Source organism: Marmota monax, unplaced genomic scaffold (genome assembly GCF_021218885.2).
Source record: "Marmota monax isolate L192 unplaced genomic scaffold, Marmota_monax_Labrador192_F-V1.1 WCK01_AAM20220418_F8-fsc00044, whole genome shotgun sequence".
Taxonomy (NCBI): domain Eukaryota; kingdom Metazoa; phylum Chordata; class Mammalia; order Rodentia; family Sciuridae; genus Marmota; species Marmota monax.
In genome coordinates, this window is record NW_026695198.1 from 17,234,848 (window position 1) to 17,248,993 (window position 14,146).

The 14,146-nt window shown below is 39.8% G+C and overlaps 1 pseudogene; it reads left to right on the forward strand.

Annotated features, from left to right (window-relative positions):
- Nucleotides 1-6,204: 6,204 nt before the first annotated feature.
- On the forward strand, nt 6,205-12,951 carry LOC131423586 (10 kDa heat shock protein, mitochondrial-like; annotated as a pseudogene).
- Nucleotides 12,952-14,146: the final 1,195 nt, after the last annotated feature.

Sequence of the window (14,146 nt, forward strand, 5' to 3'; positions counted from 1 at the left end):
TGTAAATTCTATGATTTTGTCATTTTTTAATGCAGAGTAATACTCCATTGTGAATAAATGCCGAATTTTTTTTATCCATTCATCCATTGAAGGGCATCTAGGTTGGTTCCACAGTCTAGCTATTGTGAATTGTGCTGCTATGAACATCGATGTAGCAGTGTCCCTGTAGCATGCTCTTTTTAGGTCTTTAGGGAATAGACCGAGAAGGGGAATAGCTGGGTCAAATGGTGGCTCCATTCCCAGCTTTCCAAGAAATCTCCATACTGCTTTCCAAATTGGCTGCACCAATTTGCAGTCCCACCAGCAATGTACAAGTGTACCCTTTTCCCCACATCCTCGCCAGCACTTGTTGTTGTTTGACTTCCTAATGGCTGCCAATCTTACTGGAGTGAGATGGTATCTTAGGGTGGTTTTGATTTGCATTTCTCTGACTGCTAGAGATGGTGAGCATTTTTTCATGTACTTGTTGATTGATTGTATGTCCTCCTCTGAGAAGTGTCTGTTCAGGTCCTTGGCCCATTTGTTGATTGGGTTGTTTGTTCTCTTATTGTCTAATTTTTGGAGTTCTTTGTATACTCTGGATATTAGGGCTCTATCTGAAGTGTGAGGAGTAAAGATTTGTTCCCAGGATGTAGGCTCTCTATTTACCTCTCTTATTGTATCTTTTGCTGAGAAAAAACTTTTTAGTTTGAGTAAGTCCCATTTGTTGATTCTAGTTATTAACTTTTGTGCTATGGGTGTCCTATTGAGGAATTTGGAGCCCGACCCCACAGTATGTAGATCGTAGCCAACTTTTTCTTCTATCAGACAGCGTGTCTCTGATTTGATATCAAGCTCCTTGATCCATTTTGAATTAACTTTTGTGCATGGCGAGAGAAAGGGATTCAGTTTCATTTTGTTGCATATGGATTTCCAGTTTTCCCAGCACCATTTGTTGAAGATGCTATCCTTCCTCCATTGCATGCTTTTAGCCCCTTTATCAAATATAAGATAGTTTTAGTTTTGTGGATTGGTTTCTGTGTCCTCTATTCTGTACCATTGGTCCACCCGCCTGTTTTGGTACCAGTACCATGCTGTTTTTATTACTATTGCTCTGTAGTATAGTTTGAAGTCTGGTATCGCTATACCGCCTGATTCACACTTCCTGCTTAGCTTTGTTTTTGCTATTCTGGGTCTTTTATTTTTCCATATGAATTTCATGATTGCTTTCTCTATTTCTACAAGAAATGCCGTTGGGATTTTGATTGGCATTGCATTAAACCTATAGAGAACTTTTGGTAATATCACCATTTTGATGATGTTAGCTCTGCCTATCCATGAACAGGGTATATTTTTCCATCTTCTAAGATCTTCTTCTATTTCTCTCTTTAGGGTTCTGTAGTTTTCATTGTATAAGTCTTTCACCTCTTTTGTTAGGTTGATTCCCAAGTATTTTATTTTTTTTTGAAGATATTGTGAATGGAGTGGTTGTCCACATTTCCATTTCAGAGGATTTGTCGCTGATATACAGGAATGCCTTTGATTTATGCGTGTTGATTTTATATCCTGCCACTTTGCTGAATTCATTTATTAGCTCTAATAGTTTCTTTGTAGACCCTTTTGGGTCTGCTAGGTATAGAATCATGTCATCTGCAAATAGTGATAATTTAAGTTCTTCTTTTCCTATTTTGATGCCTTTAATTTCTTTCGTCTGTCTAATTGCTCTGGCCAGTGTTTCGAGAACTATGTTGAACAGAAGTGGTGAGAGAGGGCATCCCTGTCTTGTTCCAGATTTTAGAGGGAATGCCTTCAATTTTTCTCCATTCAGAATGATGCTAGCCTGAGGCTTAGCATAGATTGCTTTTACAATATTGAGGTATGTTCCTGTTATCCCTAGTTTTTCTAGAGTTTTGAACATAAAGGGATGCTGTACTTTGTCGAATGCTTTTTCCGCATCTATCGAGATGATCATATGGTTCTTATTTTTAAGTCTATTGATGTGGTGGATAACATTTATTGATTTCCGTATATTGAACCAGCCTTGCATCCCAGGGATGAATCCTACTTGATCATGGTGCACAATTTTTTTGATATGTTTTTGTATCCGAGTGGCCAGAATTTTATTGAGGAATTTTGCATCTAGGTTCATTAGAGATATTGGTCTGTAGTTTTCTTTCTTTGAAGTGTCTTTGTCTGGTTTAGGTATCAGGGTGATGTTGGCCTCATAGAATGAATTTGGAAGTTCTCCCTCTTTTTCTATTTCCCGAAGTAGCTTGAAAAGTATTGGTATTAGTTCCTCTTTAAAGGTTTTGTAAAACTCTGCTGTATACCCATCCGGTCCTGGGCTTTTCTTAGTTGGTAGTCTTTTGATGGTTTCTTCTATTTCCTCAATTGATATTGGTCTGTTTAGGTTGTCTATATCCTTCTGACTCAATCTGGGCAGATCATATGACTTAAGAAATTTATCTATGCCTTCACTATCTTCTAATTTATCGGAGTATAAAGATTCAAAATAATTTTTGATTATCTTCTGTATTTCTGAAGTGTCTGTTGTGATATTGCCTCTTTCATCCCGTATGTTAGTAATTTGAGTTCTCTCTCTTCTTCTCTTCGCTAGCATGGCTAAGGGTCTGTCGATTTTGTTTATTTTTTCAAAGAACCAACTTTTAGTTTTGTCAATTTTTTCAATTGTTTCTTTTGTTTCGATTTCATTAATTTCAGCTCTGATTTTAATTATTTCTTGCCTTCTACTTCTTTTGCTGTTGTTTTGCTCTTCTTTTTCTAGGATTTTGAGATGAAGTATGAGATCATTTATTTGTTGGTTTTTTCTTTTTTTAAGGAATGAACTCCAAGCAATGAATTTTCCTCTTAGAACTGCTTTCAATGTGTCCCATAGATTCCGATATGTTGTGTCTGTGTTTTCATTAATCTCTAAGAATTTTTTAATTTCTTCCTTGATGTCCTCTATAACCCATTGATCATTCAGTAACCTATTGTTCATTTTCCAAGTGATGTATTCTTTTTCCTCCCTTCTTTTATCGTTGATTTTCAGTTCCATTGCATTATGATCAGATAGGATGCATGGTATTATCTCTACTCCTTTATATTGTCTAAGAGTTTCCCTGTGACATAATATATGATCTATTTTTGAGAAGGATCCATGTGCTGCTGAGAAAAAAGTGTAACTGCTTGATGTTGGGTGGTATATTCTATATATGTCAATTAAGTCTAGGTTATTAATTGTGTTATTGAGTTCTATAGTTTCCTTATTCAACTTTTGTTTGGAAGATCTGTCCAGTGGTGATAGAGGTGTGTTGAAGTCTCCCATGATTATGGTATGGTGGTCTATTAGACTCTTGAACTTGAGAAGAGTTTGTTTGATGAACATAGCTGCACCATTGTTTGGGGCATATATATTTATGATTGTTATGTCTTGTTGGTGTATGGTTCCCTTGAGCAGTATGTAGTGTCCCTCTTTATCCCTTTTGATTAACTTTGGCTTGAAATCTATTTTATTTGATATGAGTATGGATACTCCTGCTTGTTTCCGAAGTCCATATGAGTGATATGATTTTTCCCAACCTTTCACCTTCAGCCTATGTATGTCTTTTCCTATCAAATGCGTCTCCTGTAGGCAGCATATTGTTGGGTCTTGTTTTGTGATCCATTCTACTAGCCTGTGTCTCTTGATTGGTGAGTTTAAGCCATTAACATTTAGGGTTATTATTGAGATATGGGTTGTTCTTCCAGCCATATTTGTTTATTTATGTTACTAAACATGGTTTGTTTTCCTCTTTGATTATTTTCCCCCCTTTAGTGTCCTACCTCCCACTGTTGGTTTTCATTGTTATTTTCCATTTCCTCTTCCTGTAATGTTTTGCCAAGGATGTTTTGAAGAGATGGTTTTCTAGCTGCAAATTCTTTTAACTTTTGTTTATCGTGGAAGGTTTTAATTTCATCTTCCATCCTGAAGCTTAATTTCGCTGGAAACACAATTCTTGGTTGGAACCCATTTTCTTTCAGTGTTTGAAATATGTTATTCCAGGATCTTCTAGCTTTCAGAGTCTGTGTTGAAAGATCAGCTGTTATCCTGATTGGCTTACCCCTAAATGTGATCTGCTTCCTTTCTCTTGTAGCTTTTAAAATTCTCTCCTTATTCTGTATGTTGGGCATCTTCATTATAATGTGTCTAGGTGTGGGTCTCTTATGATTTTGCACATTCGGCGTCCTGTAGGCTTCTAGGATTTGGGGTTCTGTCTCATTCTTCAAGTCTGGGAAGTTTTCTCGTATTATTTCATTGAATAGATTGCTCATTCCTTTGGTTTGAAACTCTGTCCCTTCCTGTATCCCAATAACTCTTAAATTTGGTCTCTTGATGTTATCCCATATTTCTTGGATGTTCTGCTCATGGTTTCTTAACAGTCTTGCTGAGCTGTCTATGTTCTTTTCAAGTTGAAATACTTTATCTTCATTGTCTGATGTTCTGTCTTCTAAGTGTTCTACTCTGCTGGTAGTATTCTCAATTGAGTTTTTAAGTTGGCTTATTGCTTCCTGCATTTCTAGGATTTCTGTTTGTTTGTTTTTTATAACCTCTATTTCCCTGTATAGTTGATCTTTTGCTTCTTGTATTTGTTTATGTTATTCATTGTTGAAGTGATCTTTCATTGTCTGATTTTGCTGTCTGATGTCTTCCTTGAGACTCCAGATCATCTGAAGCATGTATATCCTGAATTCTTTATCTGACATTCCATCTGCTGCAGCTATTACCTCTTCTAACGTTGAGTTGACCTGCAATGCTTGTGGTCCTTTCTTTCCTTGTCTCTTCATACTGTTCGCGTTCCTTTCTACTTGGTGAAACTGTTGTGCTACTAAATTTTCCCCCTATATATTTATATTGGTCTTGTATAGTTGCAAAGTCTCCCTCGCAGGTGCGGGCGGCGGCTCTGCCCCTCCTCCAATTGGGGCAATGTGCCTACCACGCCGGCAGGCCGCTGGGCCTGCTCTGCCGGTCGGTAGCAGGTCCGCCGACCTTGCAGGCGCGGGCGGCGGCTCTGTACCTCTGCGGGCCGCTAGGCTTGTTCTGTCGGTGGTCGCAGTTCTGTCTACTTTGCAGGCGCAGGCAGCGGCACTGCCCCTCTGCAGGCCTCTGGGGCTGTACTGCCAGTGGGTCGCAGGTCCGTCTACCTTGCAGGCGCGGGGGGGGGGCGGCTCTACCCTTCCTCAGGCCACTGGGCCTGTTCTGTCTCTTGGTTGCAGGTCTGGCCTGTTCTGATGGTGGTCACAGTTCCGTCTACCTTGCGGGCCCGGGGGGGAGGGGGCGGCTCTGCCTCTCAGCAGGCCGCTGCTCCTCTTCTGCCGGTGTCTCGCAGGCCTGCCTACCTTGCAGGAGTGATTGGAAGCTCCGTCCCGCTGCAGGCCACTGGGCCTTTTCTGTCGGTGGTCACCATTCCACCTACCTGGCAGGCGCGGGGGGTGGGGGGCGGCTCTGCCCCTCAGCAGGCCGCTGGGCCTGCTCTGTGCGTGGTCACAGTTCCCTCTACCTTGCCGGCGCCTATCCCATATTTCTTGAATGTTCTGTTCATGGTTTCTTACCATCTTCATTGTGTGATCTACATTCTTTTCAAGATTATATGTTTTGTCTTCATTGTCTGAGGCCCCGCCTTCCAAGTGGTCTAATCTGTTGGTAGTGATTTCTATTGAGCTTTTAATTTGGTTTATTGTTTCTTTTCAAGGGTTTATGTTTTGTTTGTTTGTTTTCAGAACCTTCATCTCCTTATTGAAGTAATTTTTTGCTTCCTACATTTGCTTATGTAGCTCTTTATCAAAATGATCTTTTGCTGCCTGTATTTGTTCTCTTACATCATCTTTTAAGTCACAGAACATTTTAATTATGTTCATCCTGAACTCCTCTGTGCTAGCCATGGATTCTAATAATGTAGTATCTTGATTTTGGGGGGCACCTTTTTTCCCTTGTTTTTTCATGCTGTTTGTGTGTCTTTCCTTCTAGCACTGAGGATCCACAGTGTTACTGTTTTTTAAGCTTTAGGTTTACAGTGCCCCTTCAGGGTTCCAATACCTGTCCTGCAAAGCCAGTATTCCAAGCTGGGAGTTGCCACAACTAAAGATGGCGACAGTGGTGTCCCAAGATGGAGGCAGCTGATTTCAGCAATGGAGTGTCAGGTTGGGTGGGGGTGCCAGGCAGTGGTGTTTAGCAATGTATTCAAGATGCAGATTGGATCCAGTGCGGGTTCTGTGCTGCATTTTGGCAGGGCTGTCCTGGGCCTGCCTGTGTTCCGTGGATGTTGGCAGGGCTCCAGATACATTATTTTAGAGCAGGAAACAATAATTTTAAATTGGTGGATATAATTCTTTCATTTTGACAAGTAGAAAAGCAATCACAGAAAACTTAAAGACTTACAGCAAAGTTACACCATATTTCTAATTTTGGGTAAAAGACAAAACAAGATAACTTCACAAACTTAGGTATAGTGAATAAGATTGTGCTTTCTTAACTTGGATGGGGGAAGGTAAAATTTTCCTCCCAAAGGAGCATGGTGAAATTGTGGCTACAGTGAGTTGATTCAAAGCTCATGAGATGTTTTCCAAGGGAGCAGTTAGCCTCTGCCCAAATCACCAGGGTAGGGATTATAGCCCTAACTTTCCTTGGCAAGAAACAGGAAGAAAAACACAGGGAATGTGTGGATAGACAGAGATTTTTCAGATTTACTTTCACATGAAAATGTTTCCTTCCTTTTTTTTTCTACATTAAAAGGAATCAAAATGTAAATTCCTCCATTTTTGAGGGAAGAAGAATAAGGCTATTTGGGGAGTTTTAGTTTAAAGAGTTTTTAAAGACTTTTGCAATTAGAGAGTAGTTCATATTGGGGATTAGAACACTGAAGGAAAAGGGAAAATTAAGTGGTGTGGACACAATGTGTTAGGCAAGCAGTAAGGAAAATGGGTTTTACCCTCACACTCTAGACTAAGGGACTTTCTCCAGACTAGGGGTGTTGGAGAGAAGCCTGTGAGTCAGGTCCCAAGCTCTGAGGCCTCACCTCTTGGCAACATCATTCCAGAGGCAACAAGTCATGAGACAAGAGAGAGAGAGCTGTGAGATACAGCTGGATCAATCAGGATGGGGACTTGGTGGATGTCCTTTGTTAAACAAGAGGGACATTAAGATGTACAAGTTCAGGGGCTTGTAATGCTTTCATACTAGTTTCTGTTTTTATTTTTTTTTAAATTTAATTAGGTATATATGACAGAAGAATGCATTTTGATTCATTGTACACAATTACACCACAACTTTACATTTATATGGTTGTACACAATGCAATGTAGCATCACACCATATGTGCAGTCATACATGTACTTAGGGTAATGATGTCCACCTCATCCCACCATCTTTCCTGCCCCTGTGGACCCCCCCATCCCTCCCTTCCCTTTGCCCCATCAAAGTTCCTCCATTTTCCCCATGTTCCCCCCCACCCCCCACCATTATGGATCAGCATCTACTTATCAGAGAGAACATTCGGCCTTTGGATTTTCTTTTTTCTTTCTTTCTTTTTCTTTTTTTTTTGGAATTGGCTTACTTTGCTTAGCATGATATTCTCCAACTCTATCCATTTACCTGCAAATGCCATAATTTTATTCTCTTTTAATGGTGAGTAATATTCCATTGTGTATATATACCACAGTTTCTTTATCATTCATCTATTGAAGGGCATCTAGGTTGCTTCCACAGTTTAGCTATTGTGAATTGAGCTGCTTTAAACATTGATGGCTGTGTTACTATAGTATGCTAAATTTTTCACCAGGGACTTTTTTTTATTTTTATTTTTTAATTTTTTATTGTTGGCTGTTCAAAACATTACATAGTTATTGATATATCATATTTCACACTTTGATTCAAGTGGGTTATGCTACAAAAGTACTCACCAGGGACTTTTGTTGTGCGTTAGTATCTCAGGGTCCAGAGAGACATTCAACTCATTAACACCAAGCATCTTATCAAGGGATGCTTTGTAACCAACCGTGGATAGGCTCTCTCTCAACACCAGAGCACATAAACCTGTTGAAAAGTGAGTGAGGACCTGGCTACCTAGTGGAGTGAGATTTTGAAGGCAGGAAAGCCCTTTCCTTTAGATTCAGACAGGCTGAGCTGAGTTATCTTAGACTAAGTTGGAAAAATAGATTATGTCATTCCACTAGAAGCTTAGAAGCCCCAATTATGGGAGTGTTTTAAAATGTCCGATATGGATGCATCTTTAAGTCATTTTGGTATCTCTTAAGTTTATTGACTCTTGGGACCTTAAAAAGTAGCATTTCTCAAACTCCAAATAAAGATGAAAATTGCATTACTGTATTATGGAGAAGCAGGCTTTCCCCCAAAGCTCCAGCCATGACTCTGTCCTTGTGCAAATCTCTTTTGATCTTCTCCAATAAAAAGGTGCTGAATGCAGACATAAATGTAAACAAAACACACTTAGGTCTTAGTTGTAGTTGCATCTACTTTAGTTCTGTCCTTCCTGCTATCATCTATCAACCTGGGGCTTGCATAAGGCTGCAGAAACATGTGGCTGAGATTTCTGTGGCTATACCAAGAAGTCACAATGGAAAGCCTAGGTCAGCGGATGTCTCTGTGATAAAAGCATGTTGATATAACATAGTCAGAATTTGGGAAGTTTCTCCATATTCTACAGGGCAACTGATCTTTTTTGTGGGACCAGGGATTGAACCCAGGGCCTTGTGCATGCTTGGCTATATCCCCAGTGAGCTATATCCCCAGCCCCTAGGAAAACTGATCTTGTCTCCTTAAATGACAATGGCATAAAAAGAATGGGGGAAGCAATTATAAGTTTAAATAACTGGAGTCATAACAAACAAATGCAATGTGTGGACCTGTTTCTGATACTTATTCATACAAATCACCAGGAAAGAGAAACTTTTAAGGCAATTAGAGTAATTTAAATGTGGTTTAGTATGAGATAATATTGAGCAATTATTCATTCTACTAGTTATGATGAAGATATTGTTTTAAGAAAATGTATTTTTAGAGATGCTTGTGAAAGTACTTATGGATAAAATAATGATATCTGATGTCGGCTTGAAATTATCTCAACCAATAGAAAGGTACAAATATGGAAAAATTTTAATCAATGTTAAAGGTAGATGATGGGTGTATGTAAATTAACTCTACTATTCAGCTATTCTCTCCATTTTTTACTTCTGATTTTTAAATTTTCAAATAAAATGACTTTTAAAACACACTGACACAAATTTTCAATATTTGTTAATGTGAAAAGCCAGTGTATACTCTTGGTTTATTTGGTTGTTCCTGCCAAATAAGTGAATTGCTATAGAAATGTCATTGTATTTGATCCACCTTAGTGTTACCAAGCGTAGTATAATGTAGATATCTTGAGTTTGCCCAAGCATCTGTGACCGTTATTCATTTATTCCTTTATTCAGACATCCTCAGCATTTAGTACCAGCTACACTCGAGACTGGAATGCTTTTCCTGTTCCTCCTTCAGGCTCTGGACCTCAGTGATAGTCTTTTTTTTTTTTTTTCTGTACTACCATCACCACTTCCCCTCCCAGGCTTCCCTCTGTCCAAGTCAACTATAACCTGAAATTTGCTCTCTCAGCATATCCCTTTTGAGTGGGGAAAGAGGCATGACAGAAGAAAAGTAATGACGAATGTGAGAAGCAGATATGAATTCAACTTTTGGCTCTTGGGTTGGACAATTGCTTGCTCTGTGACCTTTGGGTTCTTATCTTGTCCTTTCAGATCATCATCATAAAGTAGAGGCAACAAATGCCTAATGCCTAAGGTATCAGGATCCTGGTTATACATCATCCACATCCCATTGGTCCTTATGTTCTCTTATGTGCCAATAGCTTCTCACTTCAGGGATCTGTGCCTCAAGGCTCTCTGGACAGAGAGAAGGTGGCATGGAAGGCTAATGCTCTCAGGATGCATTTAACCAGTGATGGGGAGGAGTTGGAGAATATCCAACTTCCTTGACTCTTGGGTTGAACAACACTGAGATGTGTTTCATACCATCTCACAGAGATCCCAGTGGGATCCAGTCCCAATTCTACACCTGTACCCTGCACATTAACACATCCTGTATAGGCTTCCTTCCCTTCTCTGTCTCACTTCCCCCTGGCTTATGACCCTTCTTAGAATCACTTACCAAATCAATTACTTGTGCTCAGATCTTTGTTTTAAGTCTGCTTCTGAGGAGCTCACCTACCTAAGTCATCTGCCATGGAACAGTAACTCAGTAAAAAGCAACTGTTATTACTGCCACTGAAGAACATCACACCAATTTTTAATGTGATCTTCTGGTGATTCAGTGATAAGAAATAGTGTTTTGAGAAGATGTCTTAGGTAGGTGAGTTTTTCAGAATAGGATCCAAGATAGAGCTGAGGTAGGATCTTCCAGAAAACACACACACACACACACACACACACACACACACACACACCTGGAGAAGCAGTGCTGTAGAGACTGCATCAGGCTCTGGAGAAGTAGCCAAGGGTTCAACTGGAATCTAAAGATTTACAAGCCTAATTATAAGCCAGATTCTGTAGGGGTGGGAGTGGGGGTGTGAATATAGTGATGGGAAATCCAGTAGGTAGTTAGTTCTCAGGAATTGTGTGATAATCAGACAGGAAATATATTCTGAATATCAAAATGAATAGCTACTGTTTTATTTACCTTGAATCCATCCCTTCTCCATTCCTATCTTTTTCTGCTAAGAAATGTTCTTTTGGGAGGAACTTAGAACCTGAGTCTTCTGAGAGACTCTTACCTCCCTGAGTGGGTAAGAGTCCTTTTTGTTGGGGGTTGGGGGTGTTTCTATTTGAAACTAAGGGAACAATGGCAGTTCCTTTAGGGTAATGGAAAAGGTGGGTAATTTGGAAACGTACGAGTCTGGAAGCAAAGAGTGACCGTGGTCACTGTTGAGCAAAAGAAGGCAGTTCCCAGGAGGAGAGAGCAGAGGGGACACACAGAGAAGCAGAGAAGCAGAAGGGTGTGTGTGTGTGTGTGTGTGTGTGCATGTGTGTGTATGTGTATGTGTGTGTGTGTATGTGTGAGGGAGAGAGAGAGAGAGAGAGAGAGAGAGAGAGAGAGAGAGAGAGAGAGAGAGAGAAAGGAGTCAGCTTTTCAAAATTGGGACAAAATACATGAGAAAAACAACTTAAAAGAGGAAAGATTTGTCTCCTGGCTTTGGAGGAGCTTTCAGTCCGTGCTTGACTGGCTTCAAGGCACAAACATCAGGGTGAAGGGTGAAGGTGGAAGAAAGCTGCTCAGCTCATGGCAGCCACAAAATAGACTGGGAAAGAGAGAAAGAGGCCCTTGCAAGATCTACTCTTGCAGGGCTTGCTCCCAGTGACCTTCTTCCAATTAGGCCCTACCTCCTGACATTTCCACCACCTTCCAATAATGTTATCAAGTTATTAATCCACTGATGAGATCAAGAGCCCTCATAATCCAGTCACTTCCCAGAAGCCTCACCTCTGAACATTTCTGCACTGGGGACCAAGCCACCAACACATGAGCCTTTGGGGAACATTCCACATCTAAACCACAACAGTGTGCATTCATGTGCAGGTGTGTGTATTAGAAGCAATAGTAGAAGAGAATCTCCTTGGCATTGAGGTTCCTCTTTCCAGATATCCTGAGATCCATCAGAGCAGTCTTCTCCTTCTGCCAGATCTTCTTTGCAGTAACTTCTCCCATTCCTAAGCTACTCCAAACTGAGTTCCTGTCACTTGCAATTTAAAGAATCCCAAATAACACATGAGTTTATCTGGGGCATAGATCCCCATACTGTTTCATTTTGTTAATCCACTTTGAAAAGAACTACCATAAGTATCACAGAAAGTCTCCAGTTTTAGAGTCAGGGAGCACTGTTAGGAAGAGTAAATATTAAGAGTTCTGGGCTGAGGGTCTGGACTAGGGAGGGATAGCTGAGTTCAGAGCAATAAACGTGTGCTGGGCAGCTTGAATTTGTAGCAAGGAGGAGACGCTGGGGCAGTGCAGGCTCCAGAAGGCCTATCAAATGATCAGGCTTCTACCAGACAAGGACAAGCTGCTCGAATACTTTTTATCTCAGTCAAAATACCTTAGCTTGGGCTGCTTTTTTTGCCAGGGTGGAGGTGGGGGTGGGGGCAGGAGCCAATGGGTGAAGAACTTGTGCTGAGATTAATTAGAAAGGCAGAGGAAGGGAAAAGGTGCAGAAAGATGATGATATTTTTAGAGTTTTACTTCTTTTTTAAAAAAACTTTAGTGCATGCATTCCACTGTTTGTCTGGATAGGTTTATTGTCCCAGTTCATGGGAGAAACTTCAATAACCTGCTTGTTAAGATTTGTCTTCCATTCCCCACTTGGTAAATAAAAAGTCTAACTTTAGGCCACCAGAAATCAACAAACATCTCAGGGGCCAGGATCAGCCATCCTTTACCTATCCCTATGGATTCAGACTTTCTTATCTTTTCTGGCTTCTAAGAAAATTCTCAACTTTCTTATAGAACTTTTACTGCTATCTAACATCTTTGATGTGCATATATAACTCGTATCACTTCATCCATCATATTGTGAAATGAAACATAAATGCCTGTTAAAAATTATCAACATAGGTGTCTCCTTGCAGTGGTGAGGAGAGTCAAGACAGGATGAGCATTTGGCAAGTTTCTTTCACTCTTTGAACATGTATTGGTTGGAAGGAGTGTAGCTAAACCATAACCAAAGGAGGCATTATGCTTCCAGAAAAATTTGGAGGAAAAGTACTGCAAGCTACAATGATTAGCTGTGGGATCAGGCTGTAAAGGAAAGGGAAGGGAGATCCAAATAATAAGTGCAACAGTGGGAGATGAAGCTCTTCTGCCCAAACATGGAGGCACCAAAGGATTGTTTCTTTAGAGATGGGGACATTCTTGGAAAATCTGTAGAGTGAAATAAATCACTACTAAAATGGCATTGTGTGAAGCTATCCATTCCACTAAAGTTCTGAAGTCTTTCATCATGTAAATAATTTCCATGTCTCTCTTCTATATTTACTGGATGATAATCTAATCTAAAAAAATTACAAATATTAACAGAGGGGAGAAAAAAGCATTAGCTTTGGAAGGAAGAAATATCCTTTTCCAATTCCTCTGCATGGGAATTAGCATGGGCTCTAAGAAAAACTATAATCTCAACACTTGTGCCATTTCTCATTTTTGCAAGAGGCTGTGTTCTTAATCCTTCTGGAATCTATATAGCTGTAAGCTTTGGGGAAAGTACTGCCATGGGCCACTTGACTAAATGACATATCACTTTGGAAATGGTAAAATTTGGGTCAGTTGGACAATAAGATCCTGCATCTTAATTTTGGAGAAGAAAATTTTCAAAAGAGTTTACCTACTTGAGCTCATCATTTTTAGCAAATCTTGAAAATATTTGGATATGTCCTAGAATTTAGGAGAGGTCTTATAATTTAAGAGTTCTTACGTTAAAAAAAACTTTTTTTAGTTGTAGAAGGACACAATGCCTTCATTTTATTTATTTATTTTTATGTGATGCTGAGGATCAAACCCAATGCCTCACACATGCTAGGCAAGCACTCTACCACTGAGCTAACCAAGGCCTCAAGAGTTCTTACAATTTTAAGGTAGGAGTTCTCAACTATACTGACCTGAGTTTAAGAACAATAAAGGAACTCACCTGAAAGGGCAAAAATAATGGACAATAGAGCAGTGATATCTGGTAATAAGCTTCAGGCTTTTCTTTATTTTGCTTCCATTTCCCTTGTGTGGTCAGGATATTTGGGATACACTTTTATTAAATACTTGGGGTCTGAATATATGAGTAAGTGGGAAAATGGGAAAAAGAAATCATAAAATAAAACATGGCAATGACCAGAGCAAAGGGGATAACTGGTGGAGAGAATTGGGAATTATAAATTCTTAAGAATTCTTGCAAGTATTTAAGGGTGATGTCTGAGTTTTCCATGGGGATGGGTGACTCTATAATCCTGGAAAGCTTGGGCACTTAATTACATAAAGTTTCCAACATTAATAGATTTTTCAGAAGTCAGATGATTAAGATGTAGAAATTCTGGAATATCCCCCATAAATCAGAGAGAGCAAAAATAAGTTTAAGAATAATGA